General features: G+C 37.5%; 1 long non-coding RNA gene across 1 annotated transcript; it reads left to right on the forward strand.

Moving 5' to 3' along the window:
- Positions 1-9,918: 9,918 nt before the first annotated feature.
- Positions 9,919-11,183, forward strand: LOC116257924 (uncharacterized). Its single transcript, XR_004173506.2, has 2 exons — positions 9,919-10,285; positions 10,738-11,183. It is a non-coding gene; the product is annotated as an uncharacterized LOC116257924 (long non-coding RNA).
- The last annotated feature ends 4,059 nt before the right edge of the window (positions 11,184-15,242 follow it).

Here is a 15,242-nt window from a genome sequence, read left to right on the forward strand (position 1 = left end):
GTGTGTATGTGTGTGTGTGTGTGTGGGTATGTTGGTAGATCTCAAACAACTAGGCCAGGAACAAAACCAGACCACTCAAAATCTATTGTTCAAGCATTTTTTTTTGTATAATCCAATTGTATAAATATCATCTTAGGACTGTCTTGATGAGAATCATACACTAAATCGGTTTTCAGTTTAACATGTTTCTATTGCTATAAAAAAAATGAACTTCTCGACTGATTTCAAATCGTATAAAAATCAGTGATTTCCTTACAAACAACTTTAACTATGTCATATTGCATGTTCGTTTAAACTATTTTCTTATAAGAATTTAAGAGATTTGGTTTTGTCTTATGTGATTTGAGATATACCAAATTATATATATATACAGAGACAGGAAAATTGATCAGTGTTCTGGCTATATAGAGTCACTCAGCTCATTCTCGAGAACCATCTCATCCATTGTAATGAAAGGTTCAACAGATATTTTCATTTGGTTCAGACTTTTTTCTCTTCATTTTCCTCTCAACAGTCCATCATGATCATATCGGTGCTTGAAAAATAATGTATAGACCATTATGTCTTTTTTAATCTAAAACGGAAAATACGACATACACTATTGGGGACAAATTTTTTGGTCCACTCATAATGTTGTTTTCAATGGTGCACTTCATTCTTTGTGCGAAAAGACCATTTGAAATTATATGTATTTCATGTAAAAGAAGTCATGTTCTACCAGGTCAAAGAAGCCATGAGGTCGGAATCCAAGAGGACTTGAAGCCAATGATACCAAAAGCCAAAGACTAAGATGTCAATTTCCTTGTTGCTTGCAATTTAATGAATAGAATATGATATGCATATATCAGTTAGAAATATCACTTTCTATATTATCTGGCATTAGGTTTACCTCATCCAATCTTATTAGACCTAAGAGATAAAAAGCTAGTGGTTTAAATTTAGTCAAATTAGTTGAAGAAAAATCATTGTCTACTAAATGCCGAATCGCCACTCCATGTGAGAAAATGCCATTAATTGTATCCCTTCGCCGTACAAATTGTATCTCCTAGTATTACAGAAAAGGCCATGGGTTCCAAATCCAAGAAGATTTGTAGCAAATGAAATGACACCAAAATAAGCAGGAGACTGGGATGTCACCAACGTTCCACAATGCCACTTGCAATTTATTGGATAGAAAATCGTTTTCATCAGCTAGAAAGATCATTTTCTATATTACAGAGCTGGCTTGAGGTATAAACCCCACCCGTGCATGTTTTTTAAATTTAGTCATCTCAATAAAATATCTACTTGAATAAGAACCTTGAAACCATTAACTTATTTCTACTGTCGTGTCAATTATCAAAGGTGTCGACACGTATGTTGTTGTTGTGAGCAAGAAGTACCACAGTTTGTTAATCAAGGTTTACACTTTCTTATATATTGCACCAATTTATAGTGCAAGAAAGCAAGTAGATAAAAGAACACCTCAAGCTGTAAAAGATATAGAATCACATATATACCTTACAATGTGAAGTTATTGAGAAACATGCAAAACTATTGATAGAGGCATTTGCAATTTTGCATGATGCGTGGAAACCTTGCTCGATTCATGTAAAACTTGCCCAATGTATGCAACCACTAGTCTTGCCAGATGCAAGCAAATCGTCACTTTCGCATGCAGTACAAGAAATAAATCCCATTCTCTTCCAAACCAAAAACAACACATTCAATACTACTTTGATGAACAGATATATGACCCAATAACAACAAGAGACAAAATCAAATAAGAGCAGCTAAGAAAAGATGGCTCCAAAAGGCACCTACCTTTCTTCTCTATTTATTCTTCTTTCTTCCTTCTCTCCTTTTCTTCCTCTTGATGCACCTACATGCACACGAAACTTGCTGCATTATTCTTTTCTTCACTTTCACCGTGACCCTCCTACCACCACAAGGGTTGTTATCTTCTTCTTCTTCTTTTTTCTTCTCCCCTTCTTCCTCCGATGGTCTTTTCTCTCTCTCTCTCTCTCTACACACCCACCAAATCCGTTGAGTGGAAAATTAAATTTGGTTTTAGAAAGAAAAATCAGGTTAGGTTTTAAACGAGAGTGAGAAACATATGCTTTTTCAGTTTTATACGGTATCCTGCTAAAAGGCTGCTGGGGGAAGAACCCCCTCTTTATTCAACAAAAAAGGAGATAAATGTACCCCAAAAAAATTTAGATCTCCATAAAAAATGGGAGATGATACATGTGAAAAGGAGCTAACCAAAGGGATACCGTTGCCTATCCCATTCAATGGTACTGAGGTCAGGCCCATTGGGGCTGTTTGGCACCCATTGGGGATTCTGTTCTAAAATTTGGGGTAGATTCATAAAACATAGTATTCCATGGTTTCATGAATTTACCGCAAATTTTGAAGCAGTTTTGCTGAACAGCAACAATAGAATGTGTTATGTCCTGTCCATCCTTATATCGTCCAATGTATCCATTTCACATGAGATGTGAGTAGGCTGTTAGCTACCAGTCTAGCATGTTCTTTCTGCTAGGGCTTTAGCCAAAATGGAGTTACACTTCGTATTGGTAACTCGATTGCAAGATTATCTCCAGGTTATAAGTGTTTTGTTTTTGGGGTCAGCCGGTGGTTGGAATGGTGCTAGAGGTTGGACCCTTGGGGAGCTATATATTGGCTGGCATGGGTAGTTGCCTACACCAGCCGCACAATTTTACACAATCATTCCTTATTTTCATGTGGAAGTCGTTAATTCTTCGTTTAGTGGTCCTTAAGGTATGAGAATCTTAGTAGTGTCCCTCCCCCAAAACTTTTAACTCTGCCATTGAGGCTGAATATCTGAAAAGGGCCGTGGAAATCTCGAAAAGAAGTCGTGAGAAGAGACAGGGAAAACAATGAAAAATGAAGAATTTACTACAATTTTTTTAAATCAACCCACCTTATTACGTAAATTTTCAGAAGATGGGTTATAATTTTACTACTTTTATTTCTTACCGTCACTTTTGTGAGCTTTGGTGATGAAATGCCTTATCATAAACCTATGAAAGAACATAATTTATACTGTTGAATTTTACCTCTTATAAATGCGGTGTCAACTCGACTTTGAAAATGTGGTTCCTGAAATTTCTGCTTTTCCATGAATTTATTTTTCAATAAGAGTAGAATAGTCATTTCAAGTATATTGGGGCACTTGCTTTCCAGTATCTCAATATTTGACTTATTTGGAATCAACTGAACCATCGATTTCAAAGAGATCATTTGATCATTCAGATTAAATTGAAAATATAATTAAACATAAAGCATATTTATTTCATTGCACATGAAAACGTAAATACTGGTTCTTGATAACAACAACAACAACAACCAGGAAATCCACCCCTGGGTGCATGCTCCTCCAGCAGAGGATAAGCAAAACCAGACCTGTCATGTATCCGACTCTAGTTCCATGCCTCAGGTCCCACCTTCGTGCTTCAGTGCAGACCATGAAACCTCATCTGTTATTTCACCCATGGGACCCCAACCCTAAGCTCAGCTCAAAACGGACTTCTAAACTGGTACTCAAATTCAAATCTCAACCCTAGACCCAAGACAGACTTTTATATCTATTCCCAAGTCTGATTCACGACCACTCGATCCAAACGGATTACTAGGCTCATATCTGAGTCTAAATGCAAGATTTAAATCCAAAATCTAAATTTTGACCAAGATTCAAATTTAAATCCAAGTTCTAGAGCAGATCATGGAACAGTTGTAATGGTGTTCCATGAATGTGCCTCATTTTTTGACGCAGTTTCATCAGACAATAACAAAATGTTCTTGTTGTCAAACACCCTCTAAAGAGTTCATATTGTTCTAATGGTTGGACTTGTGTGAGTGGTTCTGTACATGAACCCATACTTGTCTAATTAATGGTGCGCCCTCAATATTCTTCTACTTAGTTTGATGGATTTAAAATTTGTTGAAGAGTTTTGAAATTGACTTATAGTGTATTAATGACCCCAGAAAAGAATTTCTGGCTAGCCGCTATTTCATTGCAATTACCTCACCAGGACAAATGAAGTAAGCTAGCTAGCTTAGGGCTCTTAGGCCAGAGAAGTACCCAACAATAGTGCTATGTAGTGTAGCACCCTTCAAAACACGAAACAAAGAAATGGTGCTCATGATTTTATTGCCCTGCAAATCGTGCCAGTGACTGGCGTGAGTTTTGGTGGTCTCTACGGTGTAGCCTGCTGGATAAACGTGATTGTTTTGCTTACATTTATATTGCCTATACAAGACTCAGAATGTCCTCATCATCAGCTGGTAAGACCCAAATATCAAATACCACAGGAACAACCACAAATCTATACTCTCTACATCGAGCAACTTGCGGTGTCGTGCTGGTCGACATCAAGAGCATACGCACAGGGTGACATGATCTACCCTTGGTGGGCTGATGGTTTGGAGGAAAGAGAAGGAAGGAAAACAGAGATCAGTGAGACATACTTTTACTGTCATCTAGTTTACGTGCAAAAGTCAGAGAGAACAGCAAGAAAACGGCAAGAAAGAGGATAGGGAAATAGCTTCATTGCGGATGCTAACTGATGGAGAAATACTCACAGGATGGGTGCAGCATAGCATCTCGCACATTATCTGTTTATAGGGGTGACATGAGACTCAGAAAGATCTATCTAAATGTCCATCTAGAGAGGATGGGTTTGAGATTTGTAATTACTGAAGCTCGCCTCTTTAAGTATCCCCGACTCTGCTGTCAACCCCAACTCGTTCTTATTAATTAGTTTCTGGCTTTGATTCTTGATTAATTCCATGCTTAATTGGAGAGCTTATCTTAATCCTCAATCTGTCTTCTTATCAATTGTTATTTCTTTACTCCTACTTACTCTGTGCCAGTTCTTATCCTACTTGCTTCAATTGAAAAGAAAAATCAGCCTCACCAGTAAGACGTTCACATGGAACAGATCTTCCACAGTGGAAAAAAGAAGAAAAAAAACCTACTATTACCATCCTTCAAGGAAAGGTTTGGACATCACCAATTCTTGGGTGAAGGACCTCCTCTCCTCCTGAAATGGTCGTCCCAATCTTCTTCACTCTGGGATCCTTGGGCTATATTCTTAGATGAAATACCAGCTCAATGTTGCTGATCTTTGTCTTCATTTAACTTTCCCACAACTCTTTTCATATGTAAAAAGGGATATAACAACCTGGTCTATTCTTACACCGAAATGGTTTGGCAGATCACAATTCACCTATACAGCTTCAGTTTCAATTCAGAAAGTGAGGAATGTTGACAACCATTCATTTAGCTGACTCCCTCATAGTCCCTTAGGATTCATTGCAATCTTAAAATGTGAGACTAAACTTTTTAATGTGTTGTGTCACGTAAGCAACATGAATGTTGGGTTATATCATCGATCCATTCTAACAGATGGTGTAAAAGACCCTTCGGGCATAATCTGCTGTTGTTTTTAGTTATTGGATTCCTCCTTTTCTCGAGAGTAAAATTTTCATTTGGGTTTTTTTTTTTTTACCCTTTACGCATTTGTCCTGTCAGGGAAGGCCTTTTTTTTTTGGTCCCACTCATTGAGTTGAGTCCCACAATCAATTTTATCTGCATTCAGCTTTTGGGTTTTGTTTCAACTAAAAAAAGCAAACAAGAAGAATTACCTCGGCTTTAGATCGCCCGATTTATATCAATCTTTGCGAGCATGCACACTTTGTGCAAAATTAATACTGGAGATCCATATAATTAACGAGATCAATCACTGCAAGAAAAAGGACAGTTCAGTAGCATGAAAAAGTGCCGTCACTAAGAAAACTGTTTTTAGCGATGGTTTTATCGTTGCTGAAGACTTAGAAAATTGTAGTTAAAAGTCTTTAGGCATGGTTTCAATCCTTTGCCACAGATGTTATAAACTGTGCCAGAAACAACTCAGACTAAAAACTTGTAGCTACCGCTGTTACTTTTTAGCAACAATTTTTTTAGTATGTAGTGAGTTATATATATATATATATATATATGTATATATATATATATATATATATATATATATATGTTATATATATTGTCAGAGAGAATGAGAATTGCTGATAACACAAAAATAATGATCATACAATTACAATTTTGAAATGATAACATCCTATTGATTACATTTTGTACATGATTAAAAAAAAACCCCTTCCAATCTAACAATATCACAAACTCACCAACTCAGGATTGAGAACTCAAAAGGATTGTCGAATAGTGTCGGTAAAACTATTATGGACTAGCTTCTAAAACGTAGAATAAGTTTAGTAGAAGTGCTGCTGAGGAGTATTGACAGGACTCCAGTGCGCAAAAAGCATATCTGTGATGATCAGCGCCAGAAAAATAATGTCTTGATTATTATGCCTTTTAGCATTCTTAAAAGGAAAATATGACACAGACACTAATGCATGGGGAAAAATCTTTTGGTCCACAGATAATGTTGTTTTCATATTGGTGAACACCATTCGATGTGAAAAAAGGCCATATAAAATTATATATTTCCCTTGAAAAGGAATTCATGTCCCACCATGTGAAAGAAGTCAGGAGGTCCTAGAGGTCCTAATCCATGAAGACTTGGAGCCAATGATACCAAAACCCAAAGACCGCGATGTCAACCTCCCTGTTGCTTGCAATTTAATGAATTAAGATATTGGTTCGAAATATCACTTTCTATATATTATATGACATTAGATCTGGGCCCCATCTGAATCAATTCACAGCTCCATCTTATTAGACCTAAAACATAAAAAAGCTAGTGGCTGAAATTTTGTCAAGTTCTTTGGAGGAGAATAAGTTTCTACCGAAAATGTTATTTTCAATGGGAATCGACATTCCACGTGGGAGAAGGCCGTGAAATTATATATGGATATCCCTTCGCCAGAAAATTGTATCTCCTATTGTGACAAAATAGGCCCACTAGGTCCAAAAGCTGGAGATTGGGTTGTCACGAAGCTGGAGATTGGGTTGTCACGTACGGTCCTTGTCACTTGCAATTTACTGGACAGGAAATCATTTTTATCGGTTAGAAACATCAGTTTCAATATTATATAACTGCCTTCCACCAAATCGAGTACTCGAACTCATATACATGAGGTTCTTTGGTACAGGATAGGCATGATGTGCCGGTCATCTTCTAGTGGACAAGACCGTTTTTGTCCATTGTTTGATGAGCTTAGGAACAAAACCTCATGTTCATTCTGTTGGGTGTTTCTGTTTGGTGTTTGTTTCGTGTTATGTCCGTTCTAGCTATTTTCATTCTGCATTTGCATCTTCTTGTGAGTCCATTCTCACTCTTGTGTAGGCGGCCGGCAGGAGCCATGCCAAACAGGTATCACCATTTCTGCAGCATGTCTCTTTCAACATCCTTTTCTTCTTGTGAAAGCTGAAGAAAGGACCACCCTTCTCTGCCATACTACTCGGGATCTGCTTAATTGCCATAATAATTGATTATTACACACGTGAAAGTAAAAATAAGTTATGCGAGATGAACATGTCCTACTACTTGAAACTGGGGGAACTAGAAAGTCCCAACTGATTTTCTCTTCTTTTGATTTAAATCCAAAGTATACCTTGGGGATTGTACACTAGGGAACACAATCCTAGCAATCAAACGTGCCTAATCTCTGCATATTGGTAGATAAGCACCTAAATATTTTTGTATGGTTATTAAAATCAATTTTGAAAATTTAAAATATTGAAATCAATATAAATTCAATCACCATTTGTTGTTCCATAAAAGTTCACGAAATTGTCATCTAAGACATAGTAAATTGGGTAAGGTTGAAAACAAAATTGTCAGCCAAAGTCGGAGATGAAATGGAGTACTCCTATTCACTTGAAGGGCAGTTTGACAGCACGACTAGTATCCCATGAATCTAGCCCAATCTTTATGACATATTTCTATGTCCTTGATGTCAAATGAACTCTAAAGGGCAGTTGGAAATTCACATTAAGAACCCAATCTGAATAGGGCTGTTAGATTCACATATGAATCCAAATTATGACTTACAAACCAAAATTAACGCGTAAATACAATTTCAAAATATATGGACATTGGATAGATGTAAGATACTTAAAACTAAATTGGATCTGAATGTGATCAGATAAACCTAAATCTGAATCTGATGTTATTCCTTAAATTTGAATTCGATATCAAACTTTTTTGTTTCATGTCTGATTTCTTTTGAAACGTCCCGGTAGGATATGTGATCTAAATTGGAAAAATAATCTCTAATGCCAGTGGTCCAATGGGAGACCGGATACATGAACAACCCCACCCCATTAATGATCATGGTACAGTGCCAGTGGACCATGTACATCATCTCATCTATGAGGTAGAATATGTCAGCTCCATTACGTAGATGAAGCTTGCATCATGGACTAGACGACTAAGAATGATCTAACACCGCCGTCCGTCGATGGACATGCCTGCATCAGAGAACGTCATGCTGGAACGCCCTACATCACAAATAGCTGCTGCAAGCTTCGTACTGAATAATTAACTGGAGATAGTGACCACCACCGCTGGAGCTATATACATATATATATATATGCAGAACTAATGCCAACCATCTCAGACCAAGAGAGTGGGGAGGAATACATTGAACGAAATCTGCCACTAGCACCATGTTCGGTATCCATCCATCATCATCATTAATTCATTATGGCACGCCCAAGTAATTCGTTTAACGATTTTGGGAAACTAGAAGTTTAGTGTGAACCTTTTGATTGAGAACTCATGAAATTTTTCGTCGAATCCTGATTCAATCTAAAATTTTTATTCATCAAAGCCGTAGCTTGAGATGTTGGCTTTGTAAATAAGAATGTATTGAAGATATAGCACATGATATATGTATAAGATGATCAAAATACTTAAGTTCTACAAGTTACTTGCACTGAGCACAAGGTCGGAGCAGAAATTTCTTGCATGCGCAAAACCGTGAAAAGAATCAGCCGATGCCAATGCATAAATAAATAAAAAAATTGGGCTGTAAGAAATGAGTAATATGCAAATAAATGTAGGTGGGTTTGTGTGGAAAGGTACACACAAGCCCACCACTTGGGCAGGCAGGATTGTTGGCTATGCAGGACTGGGTTAGTCTGACACCCGACATCACCAAGCTCGTCCTAAGTACCAATCGGTTGCTGAAAGCTTTGTTAAAATGTCTTTTCCCACTGACGGTGGCCAAAAACTAGCTACACAAACATACATTATCTATCTATCTAGAACAGTATTTGTTCATTAAGCGCCTAATAGAAATGGCTAAATAGAAAGACAGACTGCCCACCAGCAATATTAATTTTAGAAAAGGAAAGAAAAGGGAGGAAATAATTAGGATCACACAGATTTTTAACCAATATTTCTTTAAAATATTTTGTCACTAAAACCAACATAAGACCCAGTACATAAAACAAGTCCAACTATTCACTTCGAATATAATTTTAAGGGAAACAAATAATTGTGTATAGGTTTGTGCACTTGCTTTCTTGCACAATATTTGGTGTCAGCATAGAAGAAAGGGTGAGCCTTCATTAACAAACAGTGGTAACAGAACACGTGCATCTTGCTCACAACAACAACATACGTGCTCCAACTTTGATAATTTGGCACGCTTGAAGAAATGACTTAACTGTATTTAAGGTTCTCATGATATTTTCCGTTTTAGAATGCTAAATATTACATAATGAACATTACTTTTTTCTCAATGTTTGTCTTTCAACTTTCCATTACAAAGGATCAGACGGTTCTTGCAAGTGAGCAGAGTGTGTACGTATATGTGTGTGTATGGAGAGAGTGCGTGTGTGTGTATATATAAAGAGAGGCGATGAGAAAGGCCAATGATGGTGGGGTCTTGTCCTCGTCAAGGGAGATGGGTGGTCGATATCGAGAGAGAGAGAGAGTGAGAGTGAGAGTGAAAGGAAAAATAATGAGATGGGTGGTGCTGGTGGTCGAGTACTCACTACTAAGAAGCTTACTGCTATGGGAATTGTGATAGTAAAAGGATTAAGGCTGTAGATCTAGTAGTTAAAGACAGCTAAATTTTCTCTCTTTCTAGTAAGGTAGACCTCTTGACTCAGTCCGACCATGTGAATCCTATAAATAGATCGTTGAGAGGATGCCATTCTGCACTCATCCAGTCATCCACCATTAGTTGGTATTCACTCTAACTAGTGGGCTATCCACAATGAAGCAAGTTTCCTTTCCCGTCCTCTTTCTTGCCCTTCTCTTGCTGCTCTCTGTGGCTTTTGCACGTAGTGTTGTTGAAAAACAGGGTATGTTTTCGTTTCTAGCTGGTCTTTCGTTACTTCCCTCCAAACGATGTCATCCTGCTAGGTGATCATGCAATACTTTTTCTGTCAAACAGGCAACTTCACAACCGAGTTGCTTAGCAGGACGCAGCCAACGATCGATCCAGGACAGATTTAATTTGTGGTTGTTAATCTTGTAGTAGTGGTGTTTGACATGCATTCGGGTAGTCACTAATGCTGCTTGGGAGCTGAGGGAGGAGGGACCCTTGGTTCTTCGCCAGTAACTAGGCTAAAAAATATCAACCGATCCAAAAAGCATAGTAGTCTACTAACCAGACCACCTGCTTGGCAGCTTGAGTGTCGATGTGACCTATACATACGCAACATTGTGACATTTGTGCATCTAGCTAGACAAGCATTCAATTAATTGGTTGGCTAAACACTTAATTTCCTGAACATTATGGCTATGGATGCAGATGAAAAGAATGCAACAGGCGATGTTTGTGGATCCTCTTGCGGCAGTGGTCGATGCTGCCCCTCTGGTTACTCCTGCTGCCCAAACGACTGGTGCTGCCGATCAAGTTACATATGCTGCGGCTATCATGGTTGCTGTAGTCTTAATGAGTATGGTGCACTCGTGAATGCTCACGGTGTCGCTAGCATACTGAAACCTTCTCGTCGCTGATATGTTATCATGTTGGTCATGCTGATAGTAGTAACTTGTGGTATATCTAAATAATAAAGCAAGCATGTCTAAATAATAAAGCAAGCATGCTTATTGTCTGCTAGGACAGCATGCATGCAGGGTCTGTACTTCCTAGTTCTTGTTGCCCGCAAGAACCAGAACCAGTGTTTCCGTCCATCCTCTTTGTGTACTTGTGCAATCGAAATAAATGCACCGATGTTGTGCTTAGTTATTTTAGTTGAATTTGTTTTATATATGTATATATTCTACAAATACTTCATCCCCTCTTACCTTAATTTCTTTTTCATTCTCTCAAATATTTGGCTGGCGGCTAGAAGCTTTCTCAATTTTAGTCAATAAGTTGTCTATATTCCACAAGGTAGTAGTTCCGATCAGCAGGTTATCGAAAACAGCAAAAACTAAGTCCGATTCAGGGCTCTCAATTTGGGGTCTACAAGGAACTATGAAATCCGGCAAAAAAAACAGCTTTTAAGCATGAAATGGACTTTTGGACAGAAAATATAAAAGAAAAGCATTCAAGTGGAGTTGATATTAATGCATAATATGTGAAAGATGGATAAAATACAATGACCAAGCACGCCCAAACATTGAGAAAATGCGCGCCCGAGAGAGAGACGCACTGGTGATTCCCGGACGCCCATAATCGTCCGGACAGATGATTATGGTCCCCACGCCTGAGACCGTCGACAATGGTTTAGTGGGCGTCGAGAAGGACTGGCAATGGTTTTTTGGAGCTTTGCCCACGGCTTCGGCCGTCGCCAGAGCTTTGTCTGTACGACACCCTAATCAGATCCCTTTGCTGTACTTCCAATCACAACAAAAATCGTTTGTATTTTTAGCGCATGTAAATCTGATGTTTTTACAACATAAACTCAAAGTCTCTAACGCATGGATTAACAAAAGTGTAGAAAATTGAAAAAAAAATGCGAAATGCAATAGATTGTATTCAGAACAAAGAAAAAAAATGATTTCAGCAATTCAAAAGCACAACTTTCATATTATGGACATGTTCTTTAGTTGTTCATGACTTGCAGGTCCAACCCCATATAGTCGCAAGTGCATATCGTTAACGAGCTTCTAAGTGAATGAAAAAAGAAAAGAAATGCAAAGGCAGCAATTAACATGGTTCGATGTTATGCCTCCATCTACGACAGGGAGCATCGAGCTCTCCCTTTTGATTCTCATTGACATATGGGAAGAATTACAACAGCAATATATATTGGATACAAATTAATTTTTGGATATAGATAAATGACAAGAAACAAAGACAATCCTTATCGGCGTAACCACCACCAGCTGGATCGATCAACACAAATGCAAAGCGATATATATATATATATATATATATACATATATATATATATATATATATATTTTCAAATAGAATTAGGGAGGAAAAAATTTCTAAAATTTAATTTTCATTGTTGATCATTCAAAAAAAATTATCCATCAAAGTATAATACACAAAAATTCAATGTCATCAACAATATTCAACTCTTCTCATCTGAAATTTTGTTCTTTAGATGCCCAGCATGCATAAAAAAGGATGAAATTGTTTTTGTTATTGTCGGCCATTGAAATACAAAAATAATCATGTGCAACAAATAACTCTGGTTTAACAGTTCTTCTCGATCATTGCAAAGAAAAAACAATTTCATAAACAGAAGGTTTGCCTGCAAGCAGCTGCCAATTTAATGTAGCCGAATAGTGGAATTAAGCTACTTTCACAATCGTACAGGAAAAAGGAACCGAAAAAGAAAAGGATGTTGAGATTCCCAATCAAACTAGCAAAATTTGAAAACATTGGTAACATGTTCTGCCCAACAAAGTGTATAAAGAGAATGAATAAAAGATGATTTGCAACTCTCTGACAAAGTTCACATAAGAAGTCCAAGAAGCTCCAGGTACATGTCAATCAACTCTTTTTTTAGAAAAACGAGCAAAAAAAAAAAATTGTTGGTACGGGATTCTCATTACAGTATCATTTGGCATACTTTGGGCACCAGCCACAATGAACTTCATAGCGGTGGCAGAGCTAGAAATTTTAGTTATTTTAAATTTTGAACTTTATAAAGCACCTGTATAGAAATATGTCAAAATTATAGAATTATCAAACGCTGAAAAGTTCCACACTAACATTGGAAGACCTAAGCAACTGTCAAAATAGTAGTTCCCCCACCTTAATCGTCAATAAAATGGAGGCAAAACCATAAACTGAAGGTTTGGTTTGCATGTTCTGGAATATCACAGTTCTACATTTTTTTTCTTGGGTAGTAATTTGTATTGTAACTCAAACTAGCAAAATTTGAAAACGTTTGTAACATGTTCTGCGCAACAAAGTGTATAAAGAGCATGAATAAAGATGATTTGCAACTCCCTGCAAAGTTCACATAAGAAGTCCAAGAAGCTCCAGGTACATGTCAATCAACTAATTTTGCAAAAAAATTAGCAAAAAAAAAAAAATTGTTGGTAAGGTATTCTCATTACAGTATCATTTGCATACTTTTGGTACCCGCCACAATGAAGTTCACAGCAGTGGCAGAGCTAGAAATTTTGTTAAAGGGTATCGATATTTTACATTTTGAACTTTATAGAGAACATGTATACAAATATGTCAAAATTATAGAGTTATCAATGTTGGGATAAAATGGATTGGACATGGGATCAAATGGATTGGACACGAATCTACTAAAATAATTCAACAACAAACTATAGTCCAATAGATCATGCAATAAGCAACGAATCAACGACCTAACACTCCAACCAAACTAACCACAATCACAAACTGCACGAGAAATTTTTACGTAAAAAAACCCCTCAAAACAATGAGGGTAAGAAACCACGGGGTACTACGACCCAAAAACAATCTACTATAATCAATGAGTGAAGTGATCTCACGAGGGGCTACACAAAGCCAACCCTCAAACAATAATATCTTAGATAAAGAAAGAGAATATCACTGATTGAATCCAGAAATCGTGGATTAGGAGGAGATGCATCTGGCTTCTTCCTCGATATCAAAACTTGCTCAAGGCAAGTGCTCGTAGCCTTCTCTTCCTTGCCTCCCTCTCCTCCTTTGTTTTTCCCCTTTCTTTTTCCTCAAAAGAAACCCTAAAGAGAGAGAGACAGAAGAGAGATTAGGGGCACCATCGGGTGCCCTCCCTTTTCGTCAGCGCGTCACTTAAGTGAAGGGTCGGATAGGGTCGGGTCCTCTCTTGTGGCTGGACCCGACCTAACAAACTCCCCATCCAGCCTCAAGTGAGGGAACATACCTGCAAAATGAACAAAATTAATATACTGCCTTAAATACAGTCATTCCAACAAAGTATCTACATATGTCATGCTTCTCTTTAGGTAGAGACTTCTTCATCATTTCTGCAGGATTATTATTTATATGGATCTTATCAAGAACAAACTGCTTCGACTCTAGAAAATCACGTATCCATTGATACCTCACGTTTATGTGCTTTGACCTTGCATGAAAAGTAGAATTCTTTCCAAGGTGAATAGCACTCTGACTGTCACAGTAAAGCACATACTTGTCTTGACTGAACTGAAGTTCATGCATGAACCTCTGCATCCATAGTAACTCTTTGCTCGCCTCTGTAGCTGCAATAAACTCTGTTTCAGTGGCAGATAATGCTACACATTTTTGAAGTCTGGATTGCCAAGAAACTGCACCACTTGCATATGTCAATAAATAGCCAGATATAGATCTTCTCCCATCAATGTCTCCTGCCATGTTTGAATCTGTATAGCCAACAAGAATAGATTTTTTTGTCCCAAAACAAAGTGAAAAACTGTTAGTCCCACAAAGATATCTCAAAATCCATTTAATTGCTTCCCAGTGTTTCTTTCCTCGATTAAAGATAAGCCAACTAACAACTCCAATTAAATGAACAATATCAGGTCTAGTAAATACCATAACATACATCAGACTACATATAGCTGATGCATAGGAAATCTTCTCCATATCTTTCTTTTTTGAACATATCCTTGGACTCTGCTTGGTGCTCAACATGAAATGCGCTGCAAGAGAGGTGTTAACAGGCTTTGCCTTGTCCATATGAAATCTTTGAAGTACCTTCTCAATATACTTCTCCTGAGATAGCCATAGCTTCTTCGACTTCCTATCTCGTGTGATCTTCATACCCAAAATCTGACTAGCAGGTCCCAAGTCCTTCATTGCAAAAGACTTGCTCAACTCCTTTTTCAAGCTTAAAATTCTCGATATATTCTTGCCAACAATAAATATGTCATCTACATAAATCACCA

The sequence above is a fragment of the Nymphaea colorata genome, chromosome 7 (genome assembly GCF_008831285.2).
Source record: "Nymphaea colorata isolate Beijing-Zhang1983 chromosome 7, ASM883128v2, whole genome shotgun sequence".
In the NCBI taxonomy this organism is placed as follows: domain Eukaryota; kingdom Viridiplantae; phylum Streptophyta; class Magnoliopsida; order Nymphaeales; family Nymphaeaceae; genus Nymphaea; species Nymphaea colorata.